The sequence below is a fragment of the Stegodyphus dumicola genome, chromosome 9 (assembly GCF_044657685.1).
Source record: "Stegodyphus dumicola isolate Sdum_Otavi_A_Nest chromosome 9, ASM4465768v1".
In the NCBI taxonomy this organism is placed as follows: Eukaryota; Metazoa; Arthropoda; class Arachnida; order Araneae; family Eresidae; genus Stegodyphus; species Stegodyphus dumicola.
Genome location: NC_140776.1, coordinates 124,094,225 through 124,112,192, shown reverse-complemented (window position 1 = coordinate 124,112,192; position 17,968 = coordinate 124,094,225). Strand labels below are relative to the sequence as shown.

General features: G+C 33.1%; 1 long non-coding RNA gene across 1 annotated transcript in view; it reads left to right on the top strand.

Annotated features, from left to right (window-relative positions):
• The first annotated feature begins 352 nt into the window (after positions 1–352).
• The window catches only part of LOC118199518 (uncharacterized), a 175,341-nt gene continuing 157,725 nt past the window's right edge, over positions 353–17,968 (top strand). The window contains exon 1 of the long non-coding RNA XR_015043078.1: positions 353–616. This is a non-coding gene — a long non-coding RNA (uncharacterized LOC118199518). The remainder of the gene's footprint in view (positions 617–17,968) is intronic.

Genomic DNA, 17,968 nt, shown 5'->3' with positions numbered 1-17,968 from the left:
ACTGCGCATTCAAAATCATGACATATATGTATATATAGGAAATACACATACATATATGTACGGTAAATATATGTTAATTAGCTTTATAATTCAATTTAACAATAGGCTTTTGATTCCTAAATTTTAATTTTAATATTTACTCTCTGTATTCTAAAAATTGCAATAAATTTCCTGGACTGCGTCATTTCTAGATCAATCTATAATGCATGGCTTGCATTAAATTCATAATCTAGCTAATTGGGAAACTGGACTCAAGATTTTGAGAACTAAAACTTTTCTAATCTAAACTAAAACCTTCCTCTTGGTGAGTTTCCGTATTGGATAAATGAGCATTTTTAGCTTGAACCTCTGTGCTGATTGAACGCTATCTCTTTTCGTAACGCAATAGTATTAAAAATGTAAATGTTCTGAAAATAGGCACGATTAGAGTGCCAAGGAAATAGTGGCCGCAAATGTGGATTTAAATAAAAATATAATTTTATCTGCCTCGACTGCCAAGTTTCCTGTTCTTTATGGATTAGCATTTCAGCGTCCTGCACTATCAAAATTCTTGATTTTTATTACGGATTCAGCCTTCTACATTCTACACCGTTATGTCACACCGTTACCCGGCTCGGTGAGCTCCGTTTTTATTATTTTTATATGTTGGTAAATTGTCTATTTTTTGTTTTAAAAGTGATTGAATTATGTTATTTTTTTGTTCCGGTTGAGGGTTTAATGCCTTTAGTTAATGTGCAGAATACAATCATACAATAGTGTAAAATTGTCAATAATATAAAAGTGGCACTATTTAGCCTAACGAGACGCCATTTACATTTAAAACTCTTAGTAGAATAATGAATTAAGTCAGTTGGTGAACCACCTTTGGGTTATCGTTCAGTTTTGAACCACCTTTGAGTTATCTTTCAGTTTTGAACCACCTTTGAGTTATCTTTCAGTTTTGTGCACCGAAAATTTCGTCTTTCTGCACGCTGGCCGAATTGCTTGTTTTCGCGTAGAAACTCTAATTTTAAAAATTGTTTTTTTAACTATTTCAACTGTATTTGGCGTTTTAGATGTTCCTGTATTTTACAATTTTTAATGAAGATTGTGTTTTTTTGTGTTTTGTGCCTTGCCGCGAAGTAAAAGCTGAATTGATTGAATTAGAAATATATCTCTAATGAAATTCGGGGAAGTAAGTTTAAATGAAGAGTATCCCAAAAATGTGTGTAATTTAACAGGCCGTATAAGGAAGTTATGTGATGCCCACATCAGATATTTTAAATATATGTTTTCCTGTTAGATGTAAGTTGCTTTTTCTTTAGTCTTAATTTTTTTTTTTTTTTTCTTAAATCATTTAAGCTATTTAATTTTAACCAAATAAATGTTAATCATACATTGTGTAAGCATTTTGTATATGCGTTATTATTTATACTCAACAGATTTATAAATTATTATTTATAAATCTGTTGAGTATAATTAGAAAGCTAAATGTTTGCCCTATGTGGAGTGTCGCAGATAGATTAGACGATCTTTCAATAAACTGAGAACGTTAGTGAGAAACAGGATTTGGATGCTTATCCATAGTCCTCATTGAATAACCAATGACAGCAGGACTTCTTATTTCTGATTATTAGGGTTCTGTTAACTCGGAACCTACGCCTTTCCTGTTATACTACTTAGCCCCCGATTTTCTAAAGAATCGAATAATGCTTTAAATTAGAAAGACCAACCACATAGCTGTATTCTGTACAACCTTAAACCCTTGTTTTTAGTCCCTAATGATCTATCTCGAATGTTTTTAGCGTGCTAATATTGATGTTAAGTCTCTCCGAGCGCTAAGTGAGAACTAAACTTGTGTAATTGCTCTCAGCGTTGAGGTTAACGTGTCAAGCGTTCGGACAGAAGTAAAATTTTTTTGATTTTTCAATGATGTCTCTCCGACTGTTTTGTTTTTGATTACTCCATTTTCGAAAACGTAAACTTTGATCAGCTGAGGGCATCCCCACCACGCACAAGTTCTTCGTCTTTCTGAATTATATTAACCAAGATGCTGATATCACTGCCAACGCTGGATATAATAACTAAAGTAATAATAAATAATAGCTAAATAGTCAACTCATGCCTTAAAGTTCATTCATCTCGTAATATCATCAAACTAACATCAAAACAATTCGCAGAATGCAAATCATAATAATAAGGCTTATAATATCCTATCAATTGTGTTATTGAAATCGTAAAATTCACAGTTTTAAGTATATAAAAATAACACCTTACTTGTTTTCCAAAATAAAAGTTTAAAATTTTTTAAAAAATCTGTAAGATTAAAAAAAAAAAAATCTGAAAGGTTTCATATTTTAAAATAGTCCAAAGGAACGTTCTTTTAGCGTTTTATGTGTTACCTTTATTTATTAAATATCACGTTCTTCGCACTTAAACTATAAAATTATTTTTAAGAGCAATATCGCAAAATAATTTTAAATCGAACATATCTTTAGAATTTCCGATACGCTGTCTCACGCTCTGGAGATAAAAATGTTTTTTTTTTTTTTTTTTTTGTTTTGTTTTTTTCCTGTACAACGTTGCCATCGCTTGCTTTGAAATCCTTGAGTTTGTTAATAAAAAATTAGTTAAAGTTTTACAAGTTAGAGTCGCTGACTGCCGTGCCGAAGATCCCGGATCCGAATCTCGGAGAAGGCATGGATAGTGTGTAGTGTCCTTGCGGCATGAGGGCACTCTAAACATGCGGCGAGCCGAATGTCCTCTCGAGAGGTTGGTAATGGGGGAAGAGGGGTGGTGGGAGACCATTAGGCCCGTATCTCCCGTTCCTGCATCAAAATTGGGATGGAACTGAGCTAAATAGCACTGTCACCTGTAGGGTGCTTAAGGCTGTTGCCAACGACAGGCGTATCTTGCGCTCCTTGCTACGAGGATTTTCATGAGGGGCTTGGGATGACTGTCGGTCAGACAAGTGAGCATTAGTCAGTAACAACACAATATTTTCCAGTATTTTCAAATACCCAGTTAGTATTTTTGTGAGTTAATAGTTCGTCTAAATTTTGTGAATAAACATGGCAGAAAAGGGGGGAATTAATCAAAATTTGGAAGGCGTTTTTCAAATCCAAGCGGTAACAGTTTTTGATGGTGAAAGTATCTGGAGCAAATCCAGATGCTTTCATCAGTCTGCATCCATAATATAAATATTATAGCGAATATGAAAAAAGTATGGCGACACTTTAACACACTGACATACCACTGACACACTGACGACAATATCCTGAATATTGATCAGCTGACTGAGTCCACGGCTGGCACATATTTTTTCTCTTCGCGTTTTTTAATATAAGATACTTTTCGGTTAGTTTGGACGTCAAAACGCACGCCCGTTATTTTGAAATTTTATTTCGAGACATCCTCTTACAGACTTATCACAGACTTTTCTAAAACGGAAGAGGAAAATTTGTTTGTATTGTAAAACTCTTATATCTCGCGACACAGATAAAAATATCATATAAATACTTTTACTGAAAAGAAGAAAGGATATATTCTTGTGTTCAAGATGCGTTCAGTTTATTTACGTGACTCTGATTATCCGTGATTTAGTTGAAAAGGGCAATAGGACCGTGTTTTGTGCTCTGTAGAACCCAAAGAATACTAACACAAAAAATAAAATTTTGTTTTTTTAAACGCTTTTACACATAAAAAATAACATTATACACAAGAAAAGACATATTAAAACAGACGTGTGTAGAAACCATTAGCCATTTTATTTTAGAGCAGGAAAGTAATACTCTCATCAGGACTCGAACTCCGGACCTTTCGATTGTCAGCCGGACGTGCTTTGCGATGAATCATATATCGAAAGCACGCGGTAAAAAAGGAGAAAATTCTTGCATAAATTTTCAACCTGTTCATTTAGCTTAATAATTGGAAATGTAAATATGCAACAAATGTAGCAAAGTGAATTTATGTAAAAATAACAAAAATAATGTATATATATATATATATATATATATATCCAAACTTACCGATTAAAACAATAGGCTATACAACTCACTAAAACTGAAAATTGCCCATATGAATGTGAACACACCATGTAGCAAAAACCCAAATGCGACATCAGAAATGTGGAACTTCTGAGTTGCAGATATTAATGCAGAGTCAACTAGATCAGTGAAGCATAGACCTAAAATAATACTAACAATATAGAAAATAATGTATATATAGCAATAATGTATCATGTCCCCCCATCAAGTTCAAATATGTTTACATAACGAAATTAATGTATTCTGTGATTGTATGCAATAAAGATATAATTCGAAATCGAATTGAATGTAATTGTATGAAAAGTGACTAATCTGGAAAGTATCAATGTGTTACATAGTACAATGCGCATGGCAAATAATGCAACACTTGACACTGTTCAAATGTGATTGCACATCAAGAGTAATGTGAACAATAGTGATGCACTGTTCAAAAGTCAAAAATTCAAAAATAATATGCTCCCCAACTTCCAAAGTGATAGCACGGCGGGAGTAAAGGAGTATAATCCCCAACCTCTTCCATTACCTCTTCCGTTCAAACTCAGAATTTGAATCAATGTCCCCGAGATGGGGACATTCTAAAGATGGTTAGTGTGCTGGGCCGCTATCTGCAGGACTTTGCGCGATTCATGATGTTTTATGGTGCCCCACTCACTTTTGCCTACCAACCTAGCTTAGTATTATTAACTTAAAGAAGGAGAAATTCACTTGACATCATTCCAGATGACTCTAGTTTATTTTCTGGGTAGTTTAAGTAATTTCGCGTATAGGATGCACCATCACATTATCTTACAATTTATTAAAAAGGTTGACAAGATAATTTTGTTAGAAAGACATCTGCATGTAAATATTTTGATAGTTATTTTAAAAATAGTTAAAGGAACATCAAAGATTTCCCGCAGAAACCTCTCAAAGCAGTTTGCGATTAAAATTCTCAAAAGAAATGGGAAAAATAGCTCTTCCTAGAATGAAAAGAATTTTTTTCCCAATAAAGAGGTTTTGTTCTTTTCTTTAATTTTTAATTTGGTTTTAAATATATGTGAAAAGAACAAAATTCCATTTAATTTTGCAGAAATTATTTAGGTAGAGTATGTTTTTAATCTTCTTCATCGGAAAATTAATTATTCGATACTTTTCAACATCACTGCTGCAACTAGAAAAAACATTTCGCCAAAAGATGATAGATTATTTATAACATTCCTGCCCCGCCAATGACCGAGTGGTTAACACCGCTGAATACTAAGAGTTTGATCAAAAGTAAATGGAATGTTGCGTTGTTAATTTTCGTTGTTTTTACTTGTATTTCATAAATACGAGTCAGTTTTCCTTAGGAAATCTTCCACTATACGTAGGGGTCTTCAACCAGTGGCCCAAGGGCCACGAGTGCTCCGCTGAAGGCAAATGGCCCCACATTTGAATTTGAAGAAAAATTGAAAAATTTTTAAAAATTTTGATTTCAAGAAAAATTGCTTTGTCAGCTTTTTATCGTAAAAAAATTCATTTACTCTTATTCTTGACATTTAAAACATTTTATTGACATGCCTGACATTATTTGAGATAAAATTTTCTAAAAATGAAAAGTTTTTCAAAAATTTCACTTTATCTTATGTAATTTTAAAAATTAAAAATTTGACTACGCATAAAATCTCAATTACATGAAACGGGTAGATTCTTTGTTGTAAAAGTGGTTACACACTTTCAACTGTCGAAATTGCTTGTAAAAGTGGTTACACACTTTCACAAGCAATTTCGACAGTTCTCGAGTGATTTGAAAGCTGAATATGGTGATGTGTATAACGTGGAAGTACGTTATTTGAGCCGAGAAAAGATGCTTCAGCGCCTGTTTTCTTCGTAAAGCAAAATTCATCAATTCATGGAATCTAAAAAGAATTCTATTCATGAGTTCAGTGATGAAAAATGGTAGAGAGACTTTGTATTTCTTGTCCATATTACAGGACATTTCAACTAGTGAAAGCTTTTGAGATGAAATTAATCCTGTGGGAAAGTCAGTTGCTAAATACGAATTCCACTCACTTTCCAAAATTGATCGAAAGTGTGAAGAACTCTACAATGTGGAATTCAAATAATTATGTACAATACATTTCAAAGTTGAAAGGGGAATTCAAAAGCAGATTTTCCGATTTTCATGAAAATGAAATTTTCATGAGAATGTCGCCATTTTCAGTCGACGTCGATGTTTTCCGCCCGAACTTCAATAACAATTTATAGATTTACAGTGTAACTCTGCAGTAATATGCAAGTTTCTTGAAAATCCGACATTTGTTGATTTTTATTTCAAGTACGGTGACCGAAGAAAGGTATCCAAGAATTCGATTCATGTTTTCGAACTTTGGCAGTACCTACATATGTTAAGAACGTTTTAGTAAAATGAAAATCCTAAAATCAAAAACAAGAACGCGACTGACAGACAGACATTTGGAGGAAACTTTACGAATTGCAACAACACAGATTAAACCGGATATTGAAGCTTTAATCAAGCAAAAACATTGTCAAATTTCACATTAAAACTTAAGTAATTACCATCTCCCACCAGTGATATAAATTTTTTTTTATTGTAAAAGCATTTTGTAAAATCGTTCTGTACTCTTTTTTCATAGTTAAATTTTTTCATAGTTATCTTTATACATTTTTTTCATAGTTAAATTTTGTTGCAAAAGATTTTAATTCGATTTCCATTTGACTTTTGGGAACCAATGTATATATATATATATACAAATATGTAACACTATCTCTTCGCTTAGAATCAATTGTAGTCTTGTAAAACAAACCTCCCTTTTTCGTACAAATTTTCTGACTACACTACGTTTTGACAGACATGTGGCCCGCGGATCTTTGTGAATTTATTGATGTGGCTCTCGGGCGAGAAAGGTTGAAGACCCCTACGACTATAGCATCTCTTCCGCTTACGAAAATAGCCCTTACGTGGTTTGCCATATTTAACTAACCTAACATAACATTCATGACTATGCTGAATTTAAGGTGAAATATCAGGAATAAACTAAGTTCTACTTCTACCTTGTTCTCATGATTTCGCATCACTGGAAAAGTCTTGATCTGACTCCGCTTTATTCCCCTGATCTTGAACAAGGAACTTAGGACTAGAACTTCTGTAATCAGTTAAGGTCTAACTCCCCAGTTTTCATGATTTGCTCCCCCCCCCGCGCAGGTGATTTCTAATTTTTATTTAAAATCGGAAGTAAGCTTGTAGGGCTTTTAAGTTTATTAACCAATTATCTTTTATTATTTTGCTTGTACTATCATCAGCTCTCACTAGGATGTAAATTATTTAATGTACACTGGTGTGCAAAAATTAAGGACGAAGTCGAAAAATTAGCATATCAGCTGAACGAAGAGGCAGAGCGGACAGAAAGACCAATCAGGAGATTAAGTAAGGTGATGTACGGTAGCACATGCGCAGATATGCAGATAGACGTAATGGGGCAGTATCTGAGTAGTATAAAGCATGTTGTCGGTGTAAGATCAGTATTTCTGGCAAAGAGATTGCACGCCGTATAGCAGTTAAAATCACACCGAGTTGCTGCCTCAGCGAGAAATGGCGAATAATCAATCTGTTAGACGACATCTGGATGCTTTTACCCGAGGTCGAATCATTGGGAAGTTGGAGGAAGGCCGCAGTGTGACAAGTGTGGCTGCAGAGTTCGGAATTGCTCACAGCATCGTTCCACGACTTTGGAGACAATTTCAAACTACAGGAACAGCTATCCGGGGTTTAGTAGTGGTCCTCCACGAGGAACCACACCCGCAGATGACCGGTATATTGCCTTACAGGTAAGAAGAAACAGACGGCAGACAGCGGGAGAAATCGCTAGACACACAACACAGGCGACTGGACGACCAATGTCGCGTTTTACCGTGGCCAGAAGACTGCACGGTGGTGGTCTGTTTGCACGACGCCCTATGCGGTGTGCACCTCTAACTCCTGGCCATCGGAGAAGGCGTTCTCTGTGGTGCCGGGAACACCGGAATTGGAGAGACAATGAATGGGGACGAGTACTCTTTACAGATGAGAGCAGATTCAGACTGAGTAGCGATTCTCATCGCATACTCATCTGGAGAGAGCGGGGAAGCCGCAATCATCCCTCGAACATCATTGAAAGGGACAGGTATGGAGGTGGCGGTGTTCTCGTTCGGAGAGGCATCATGCTTGGTAGTCGTACAGACCTTCACATCTTCGACGCAGGTTCAGTCAACGGGACCCGTTATTGTAACGAGATTCTTCTTTCATATGTGCATCTTTTTAGAGGCGCTATGGGTCCGCAGTTCCTTTTCATGGACGACAATGCAACATGTCATCCACACTAGCTGCCGAACAGCTCTCAGCCTCAACAACTCATTGACATCCTCATTCTCAGCATGGGCAGACGCTGTAAAACCTGCCTAGCAGTCAGGGGAGATCATATCCCCTATTAAAGACCGGATGTTTCTTTCTGGACACCCATCACAGGGATGTTTCGGCCTTCAGTCGCATTGCGCTCCATGCTACTTCTTCAATAAAGCTTCTTTTTATCCCTCTGATTTCTCTTTTAGTAAGTGTTGCTTACATTACTCATGTCCTTACGTATCGGGGATCTTACGGTATTAAATGTGTTGATTTGGAAAGCTTTTGTACAAAGTTATATTGAAAAAACCGTCTCGTCCTTAATTTTTGCACACCAGTGTATACAAGAACATGGTTTTCAGAGTTAGTAAAGAGCTTTTGTCAGCGACCTCTGACAGTTTCAATACTATTTTTGCCCAATTTCTAAATTGGTTTCAAGCGACTTTAGCTTTTGCTTGTCGTGTCTGCTTGCGTGAGTCGAGGGCCTCAACCACAATTTATAGACGGACGTTGTTTTGTAAATGTCTTTAAATACTAAAGTTTCCCAGTCTGACTTTAGCTTTTTGTGTTATGTTGATTTTATAAGCAGTGGAGTTTTTTTTTTTTTTTTTTTTTTTTTTTTTTTTTTTTTTTTACTGTGCGAGCTTTGAAAGTTCTTGGAGAGCTTCAGTCTAAAGTTCTAAGAAAAAGGTTTGTTTAAACTATCTTCTGACTTGGTGTCACTTTACTGACGAATTAGGATGAGGGATAAATCACCTTGTTGTTTTCCCGGAACTATAGATGTAACAGTCAATGCATTGCTGCCAACTCCCATGTATACTTGCTACGACGCGACGTCGCGTGTTCTGCCTAACATTCAAAATCTCCTGAGAAACTGCATTTTTAACGAGTGAGTGAAAGCTTCACTTTAAATAAAGTCTGCTGCATATCTCGAGTGATTTCTGTCTTGATTTTACGACATTTAGTGACTTTGTGAACCATTACTACTACAGCAGATATTTTTCTGTGAGGCCTCAAACTTTCATTCAAGCAGGATATGAATGTAGCTCAATTTTTTTACTCATATCCTACATAACATTAGTATTCCTTAAATGTTATTCGTAAGGAGACTGTGAATATTTTGTGGAACATTTGGCATAGTGTCAGGGAAAATGTATCTGCTTGATAGCTCCTTCATATAAAGAATCTACCTGCTGGATTGAAGTAAATTAAAAATGCCTCTGAACAACAGGGCTTGAAATTGAGAAATTTGGAAAGAGAACGCGACAACGTAATAGTGGACTAGTATTCGATCTACCAGTCTTATGCACTAAACATCTCAGACTTTTTTAATGAAAAGGAATACAAGATCTCCCCCTCCCCGATAAACTCCATGTGACTGCAGTTCAAACTAAAGAGACTACTCTTTCTGCTGATGTCAGATGCAGTTCTTCAAATGAGGCTTTGATCAAGGAAAAAATCTCTAAGATGTTGTTTTTAAGAAGAGAGGAAAACCAAGGCAGTGACGTATTTGCAGTTGCTTTGTTAGTTGTACTTATTGCTATTTGCAATAAATTGTGAAATCATGTATATATCACCTGTGATATCCGAAAGGGGAGGTACCATCAAGACAATCCAGTAGCACATAGATAACTGACGTATCACAAAAACAGTACATTATCTTGGTAATGGAAGAACCCACACAAGTATATTACAAACACTGCATCCATTATCTGAATGCACTGACTTGACTCATGAATATATGAACTGATGTTTCATGTCTTGAATATGAACTTTGCAACATTTGTCCAATACTAATTTAGCACTTTATTCATAATCAAAGATCTAATTTATTAATTCATTCGTACAGCTATATGTCAACTCTATATACGTGACTCACATATTATGTTCCATTGTAGCAATTTTATAGCATTTTATTGCCTATTTACATTATTGTATCTTGTTTTATGTTTCTATATTCTTTTGTATATCATTATGCGTATAATCTTAGCACAATTCAGGGTAAGTATGTATCCTAAAGCGTTGTAGGTGCCTGTTGGCAGATGATCAATGGAAATGCAATCACAGGTAAGTTCCTTTCGTTCGTCTATTGCGGATCTTTGCTCCGTAGTGGGCGCTTCCCCACTCGATAGCAGCTGATGTGAGGCGAAACCATTTAACATATGGTAATCACACGGTGTCCCCCATGGAGGTAGAAAGTAAGAAGAGACCCTAACCGGTTTTCCCCCATAGACTACTTTGAAGAACTGGCGATCTCTTCGTGGTGACCAAAACATTTAGTTACCTTACCAGTTAATATCAATGGGTTTTGACACGATCGATGTACTACATATTTGATACGATGTACATATTTTGTAATTACGTCGTAAATATACATATAAATGTATATACTTTCTTTTTCTACAATATTTCAGAGTCCGAAGTATCTGAAAAGAATACATTTTGTTTTGTTATCTGAAAAGAATTCATTCTGTTTGTTCAGAACTATTTAATTTGAATGAAGTATTTTCACAAGTTTTCGCTATTTACATTAGAAAAAAATTTTAAGCTAATTCGATTTTTTTTTTCGGTTAAGGATTACATAAATTAAGATTTGCATAAATTATTACTTATAGAGCTTCTTCCTAAAATACTTTCTCAAATATGACATGATTTTTTAGCTTCTGTGGCATCTTTTAAATCGAAAAATCTAAGCGAATTTATAATTAATGCTCTATTCGGTCCATTTCAAATTAGAGTACATTTTATTTTAATAGCGAAATACGTTAAATATTGGCGCTCATTTCCATGTACTTAACTTTCTCTGAATATTTCTAAAAGGGAATAAAAAAAAAAAAGGATTTTTTTAAAAAAATACTATGTGAAACTTGTAACTGAGTTATTATAAAATGTAAGGGAATAATTCTTTTAATTATACTTATCAGATACCCTTAATTTCAACAATACATATTCTAAAACTCTTCTATATTACTTCTTCTGAGTACGCATCTCATAGAATTTGCTTTACTATACCTTTTAATAGATTGCTTTCCAGTACGAACAGTTCTTGCTTAAATAGTTTTATAAACGTATTTGTCAACAGGATTTCAATTTATGTTTACAATGCAATGTTAAGGTTATTGTATATTTAGATAATATTTACAATCATTATAAATTTAGATACATTTAATAATTAGTTTTCTTCACAGTAACTATCACAGTATCTGTCTTTTGTTCCACACATTTGTGTGTATATGCAATAATTTTGACAAGGATTGCAGCATTTGGTGGTAATTTTATTTTATAACTAACCCAAATAAGTAAAATTTGTAAACCCAAAGTGATTATTTCTCAGTTAAATAAAAATAAAATTATAAGTTTAAAATGAGCAACTATAAAGCCTCTTCTCTAAAAATTAAAAAATAAATAAATAAATAAATAAATGTTATAATAATATGTGGATAACAAAAAAATTATTTTATTTAAAACATTTTGGTATAAATAAAAGCAGCGAATACTCTATCAAGGTTATCAAAAGACGTATACAATTTTAAAGGTACGGTAAGGTATTTTTAATTCTTTAAGCATAAAATTTTTGCTAAAAATTTATACTTTTGTATTTCAACTCAGAATTTCATTTTTATTTGTAGTTCAGCTTCGAATTTTATAAAACAAATTCATAATCAAAATCGCTGCTGTTAGTTATCGTAAAATAACCAAGATGTGATTTTTGCGTAAATATCACTAAACTATACAAATTGCTGTTATCCAGCACACAATGAATGAATGTTTCTTTTATGTGGAAGTGTCCCGTTTTTCGATTTTTATGGAACTGTCGTGTGTCGAAATACTATCAAAGCGCTGTCAAGGGAACTCCTGAATGTGTAACGAAAAACACCCCGTCTGGAGACCGAAACCTCAGAGTAATGCTTCACTCGTAGTGCAGGTTTGGTCCCTCCTTCCTTTCTTATCTCCATAGTGTTCTCTTCCTCCGTCAAAAATCAACAGTATCTGAATGCACTGAGACAGACAGTGCTGATGTTTGTTTAAATGTGTTGAATAATTAATCTTTCTAAACAAAAAATATTAGAGAGATAACTGAAATAATCTTTTGGAATTAAATGAACTTTTAGATTTCCCCATGTACTTTATGTGTATATATAAGTTTAGAGTTATGCTGTGACATGAAACATAGTTTTGCATTTGAATAAACAGACAAAAGACCGAAAGTAATAAACCAAAATGCTGTGTGTTCCCAATGTCTGTGATAGTCAAGGCTGAGTTGCTAGGTTCACAGAGAACATTACCTTCTCGTGTATTCTTTGCGCCGGCTTTGTCATTTAAATCTCTTTTAATTTATTTTATAACCTTGACGTGTGTTGTTTGGAACAAGTTAATTGCATATTTTTCCCATATGATATCGTAAACATTGCTCTCTCTTCACATTTCAAAAGGTTTTGTAATTAATATCTTGACAGTTGAGATAGAATTTTTCGCTTTTTAGTGTTATTATCTTGAATTTGGTATCTCTTATCTGTTCCAGGTATATGTGATGCAGTAAACCGAAAACAAGATTTGTGGTAGATAAAAAAATCTGATGTGTACACCATGTGATTTCCTTGTGGAATATTAAACTATACGCTTTTTTTTCCTGCATTTCATTTAAACTTATTGAATTGAATTAAATCTATTTCATCGATAGCGCATAAACCACAATAGAATAAATGCACTCTTTGAAACTCACTATATTTATTTATCACAGCGAGACTCTAGCACTAGGTTCACTTAACAGTGTTACATCTCATTCATTCATTCATTGTATTACTCAGAATGCACAAAAATTATATATCTGAAAAGTAATCGTTGCCACATGTTTTATTCAAATACTATAATAAATCTAAACCGATGCATAAAAGAAATTAAACAAATAAAAAAGAAAGAGTTTGTCACAGACGATTCAACATAGCTTACTTAATGTGCACTACTCGTAAACATTCTTTTCTGTCCGAGACAGACAGGCGACATTATTTGCTGCTAATACGAAACACTTATTTCCTGTAATTTCATTAGAGATGTATTTCTCATTCAATTCATTTTGTTCTCAGTTAGCGGCAAAGAAATAATACATAAAACCTCAATATATCTTTAGTAACAATTGAAAAATATAAGGGGGAACACCAAATACAGTTAAAACAATAAACAAGAAATTACAATTAAAATTAGAGTTTCTACGCAAAAAAAAACAAGCGCTTCGGTCAGCAGGCAACAGGGAAAATGTTTTCGGTGCACAAAAATGAAAGTTGAATTTTGGTACCGTTCGGCAAAAAGACACTGAAGGTGCAGAAATCGAATTCACTATTCTGCTAAGTTTCAAATATTAACAAATATGGCTGCTATGGTAAACAAAAGTTAAGCTTAGCCGCACTTTTAAAATGTTGATAATTCTACAACTTTTAAAATGTTGATAATTCTACAACTATCGGAAGCAGATTAACTAAAGGCATTAAAACCTTAAACCAGAAAATTACGTACATATTCATATATATATTCTAAATAAAAAGAATCAGTAAATTAAAAAGGCCTATGGCCTGCGCTATAGCTGCAAAATAATAAAATAAAAATGTATAATTAGAAAACGTTTAATATAGTACCTTCTCCAAGGAACAGAAATTCAATTAAAACAATGAGTATTAAAAAAATGCAAAAAACATTGGTTTATCCTTTTGATGAGTCGATATCTGCGACCAATGACAATAGGTACTTTTTCAATGCATAAAAAATTTTACTTTTGATTATTTTTTCGATTAAGGATTTTCGTTATAGATTTTTATGTTTTTAAAGCAGTAGAGATTTAGAAAATACTTTAAAAAAAACTAATTAAGATACTGACTAAAAGAATTTTTATCTCAAGTTAAATGTTAAAATGAGTTGCCTATAAACAAACATGGACAGCGGTTCTCAACCTTTTGACTAACGCGTACCATCTAAACAAAAATTGGAAAACTTTTAGTACCACCACTACATTTTAGAATAATTATTTTTCAATTTCTCAATAAAAAATATTATTTTCCCACCTGCGCAACCTGTTGGCTATTTATATTAAATATGCATACATAAAAATATTACATTAAAAACTGGTTAGCATTTTAATTATCTAAATTTAAGTTGTGATACTTTAATTCTATAATTTAGTGTGAAATTTGAGCCTGTTTAAGAGAAATCAATTTATTTATGTCTGGTCTTATTTCAATTTAACCGTAAATTAGGGTCCACTTTTAATTTTGTTATGTATTTATTTTTCAAATATGACATGGAAGAAAATCCTTATACTCACAAATAGGTTGTGCAAAAAGGCAATAAAAATTTAATAGCTTTATTTGAAATGCCTTTTAATACTTTTTTCCCGGTTCAGCCAAAAGTTAACAAGTGTGTTATTTTTGAAATCTTCAGTTGAAGTTCGAGCGCAGGAAATTTCTATCAATTGTTCTTTTCATTCACAAGATAAAATTTTAGGTACATTTGAACAAAATAGATTTCTAATCCAATTTTCTTTTTCATAATCCTCGGAAAAGTACATGTTGAAATTATTTATCAATGAAACACAATGATTTTTAATGTCAGATGCTAATTCTTCTTTTATTTCCAAATTATTTTCGCTTAGAAAACTTTCTAAAAGTGGTAAAATGCTTAAAATATTATTATCCAGTTCTTTGATTATTAGCTCTAGTTTTTTTACCATTTCATTTATTTTATCTCTAATGGTAAACAAATTAACACTATGTCCTCGTAATCCTAAATTTAATTAATTTAACTTTCCAAAAATATTACCTAAATATGCTTAAAGGCGCCAACCATAATTAACTAAATAAACCTTTTTGCAATTCAAATTTTGAATCACAGAGGGAAATTTGAATTTCTGATCAAATTTAAAAAAGACGATTTAAAACATTGCCTCTGGATAACCACCTTATTTCGGAATGTAACAAAAGCGTTTCATGTTCACTGCCCATCTCTTGGCATAAAATCGTAAACAGTCTTAAATTTAGAGCTCGGTTTTTAATAAAATTAACAGTTTTTACAGCATTGATTCAAAACGATTTTCAGGTTTTCGGGAGCTGTTTTGGCTGCTAAAACTTCACGATGCAATGGAGCAGTGAGTAAATTTAGTTTCAGGTGGGATTTTCTTTATTTGAAAAATAACACCGAAACGTTGTCTTGTTAAAACCAGAGCTCCATCACTGCATATGTCAATGCACTTATTCCAAAGAAATCATTCTCAGACATAAACTTGTCAATAACTTTAAACATTTCATTTACAGTTGCTCTATCATGAAGAGATTCATCAAAAATAAATAATCTTCGGCAATTTGTTTATCTTCTTCGAAACGTATGTAAACGAAAAATTGAACAAAGTTCGTTAGATCATTACTTTCTTCCAACTGCAATGCGAAATACTTAGTGTTTTATTATTTGAATAAGTGTCTTCTTTATGGAAGTTACCATTTCATGAATTCGTCGACTTACTATATTATTTGATAATGAAATATTATTAAGTTCATTAGCCGCTTTTTCGCTGAATAATGTTAAAGCGATATCTTCAGCTATTGGTAATATAAGGTTTTCTCCAATAGTATGAGCCTGCCCAGTTTCAGCAATTCTTAGGCTTACTGGGTAACTGGCTCCCAAAGCTTGAAGCAACAAAACCTTTCGTTAGTTGCTTACTATATTTGAACTCCGATAATTTCCTCTTAAAATATTCTTCAGATTTATCCTATAAATCGGCATGCTTAGATTCAAGATGTCTTTTAAGACACGAAGGTTTCACACTTTGATTGGATAATAGTTTACCGCAAATAACACATTGAATTTGAGGCTCCATTTCAAATAACCCTAAATGGTAAATAACTATCATCATATTTTTTATAAACAATTTTCTTTTCTTTTCAATAATCTTATTGCTAGTAGATTGTCCTGGATCCATCACTTTTACGCTTGGTCTGTCCTAGCCATTTTAAAAATCTACGTTTATTTTATTACTTTTTCACAAATATTTAGTGCACAATATATTACAAGTTCTTCAAAAACAGACCACGTTCTCGAATCGCTTAGAAAAGTAAAGAATGCAAAGGAAGACAAAATACCTGCTGTTAGAGATAGCAAATCGCCGTAAAAAATGATTCTAATTGAAAACAGAGCAATATGAGCTTGTAAATGGTGGCGACATAAAGTTTAGACATGTTAAATAAATCGATTAACTCTAAAAGAATTAATGAGATACTATTATCATTTTATAGAAACTTATTTCTTATAAAATACAACATCCATTTCTATTACTCCTTTTAGAAACATTATTTATGACAAATTTTGTTATACCTATGGCTCAAAGAATATTTGTGAAAATAAAAACGGATTATTTTGCTAAAGTCTACGAGCGGCTATTGACCGTGAACAAAGCTCAGATGACATTAAAAGTGTTAGAGAAAAAACTTAAACACAATGTTGAGGTATTTAATTTTTGAATTTAACAGTTAAAAAAAAAACTTTTGTTTCTTTGCGTACCACCTTTTGAGAATCCCTGAAATAGAAGTTTCACAGGAGTCAGAAGAATCTATTTTAATAACTGAATTGAAAATGAACTTGTAATTTTCTGTGAGGTACTACACATAGATCAAGTCTGATGGCATTATTTCTCTTTTTCTGCGATTTTCACTTAGAGGATTCTTTGGGAATATCTGTATTATCCAGAATTAGATATATTTAAGCATAAATACCGCATTTCCTCCCCTTTTTTTACTAATTTTATTGTCTGAAAATCGGAGGGGAAAATTATGTGAATCGTTTAATTTCTGAAGGACGCGGTTACAAAAAGAATATAAGAAATGAGAAGTCATGGATAAACTACAAGTAACTAAAACAACATTAGTTTTTAAAAGAAAAACCTACATTCGGATAAAAATAAATAGTAATGTTAACATTGCAGTACCTAATAAGATATCTTCATTTCTACTTTCCTCTAACTTGAATCTCGCCCGTTTTTTTTTTGTTATCTCTGCTACTCCTTAGGCCTCAAATTATCCACAAATAATTAGAGTAGGTGACTGTGCAGCGAAATCATAACTTGAATGTCGGTTCGTGTTTGCTTTGCTGTGATGGGTGGATTCTTGTATTAGACTGGCATGAAGTTCAAAAGCAAAAGGTTCGGAGTGATATTCACAAGTAGTTCGCGAAGGTTTGTCTTTGTAAAAACGAAAAGAGTCAGTACATGGACGAATCCGTTTTAAAATTTAGAGGAGCGCATCCTCTGTAAGTATTGAGGAAGCGAAAAATGACGCGAGTATTTTTTTAATTTTCCGAACCTGGCACTAAAGCTGGGGGTGGGGGGGAGAAGAGGTATACGAAGAAATACTGTACTATGACCCTAAAATATTTTTAAGTTTAAATCATCTGAGAAATGATCTTGAAAAGTGCATTAATATATAATTACAAGCACAGGATAATGCGTCTCCTTGTTTGTTTGGTATTCTTTCCGAGTGTGGTAGTTTTCATCCCCACACGTATGGATTAATAAGATAAATCTATTTTATGAACTTTGAATTAAATGCATATG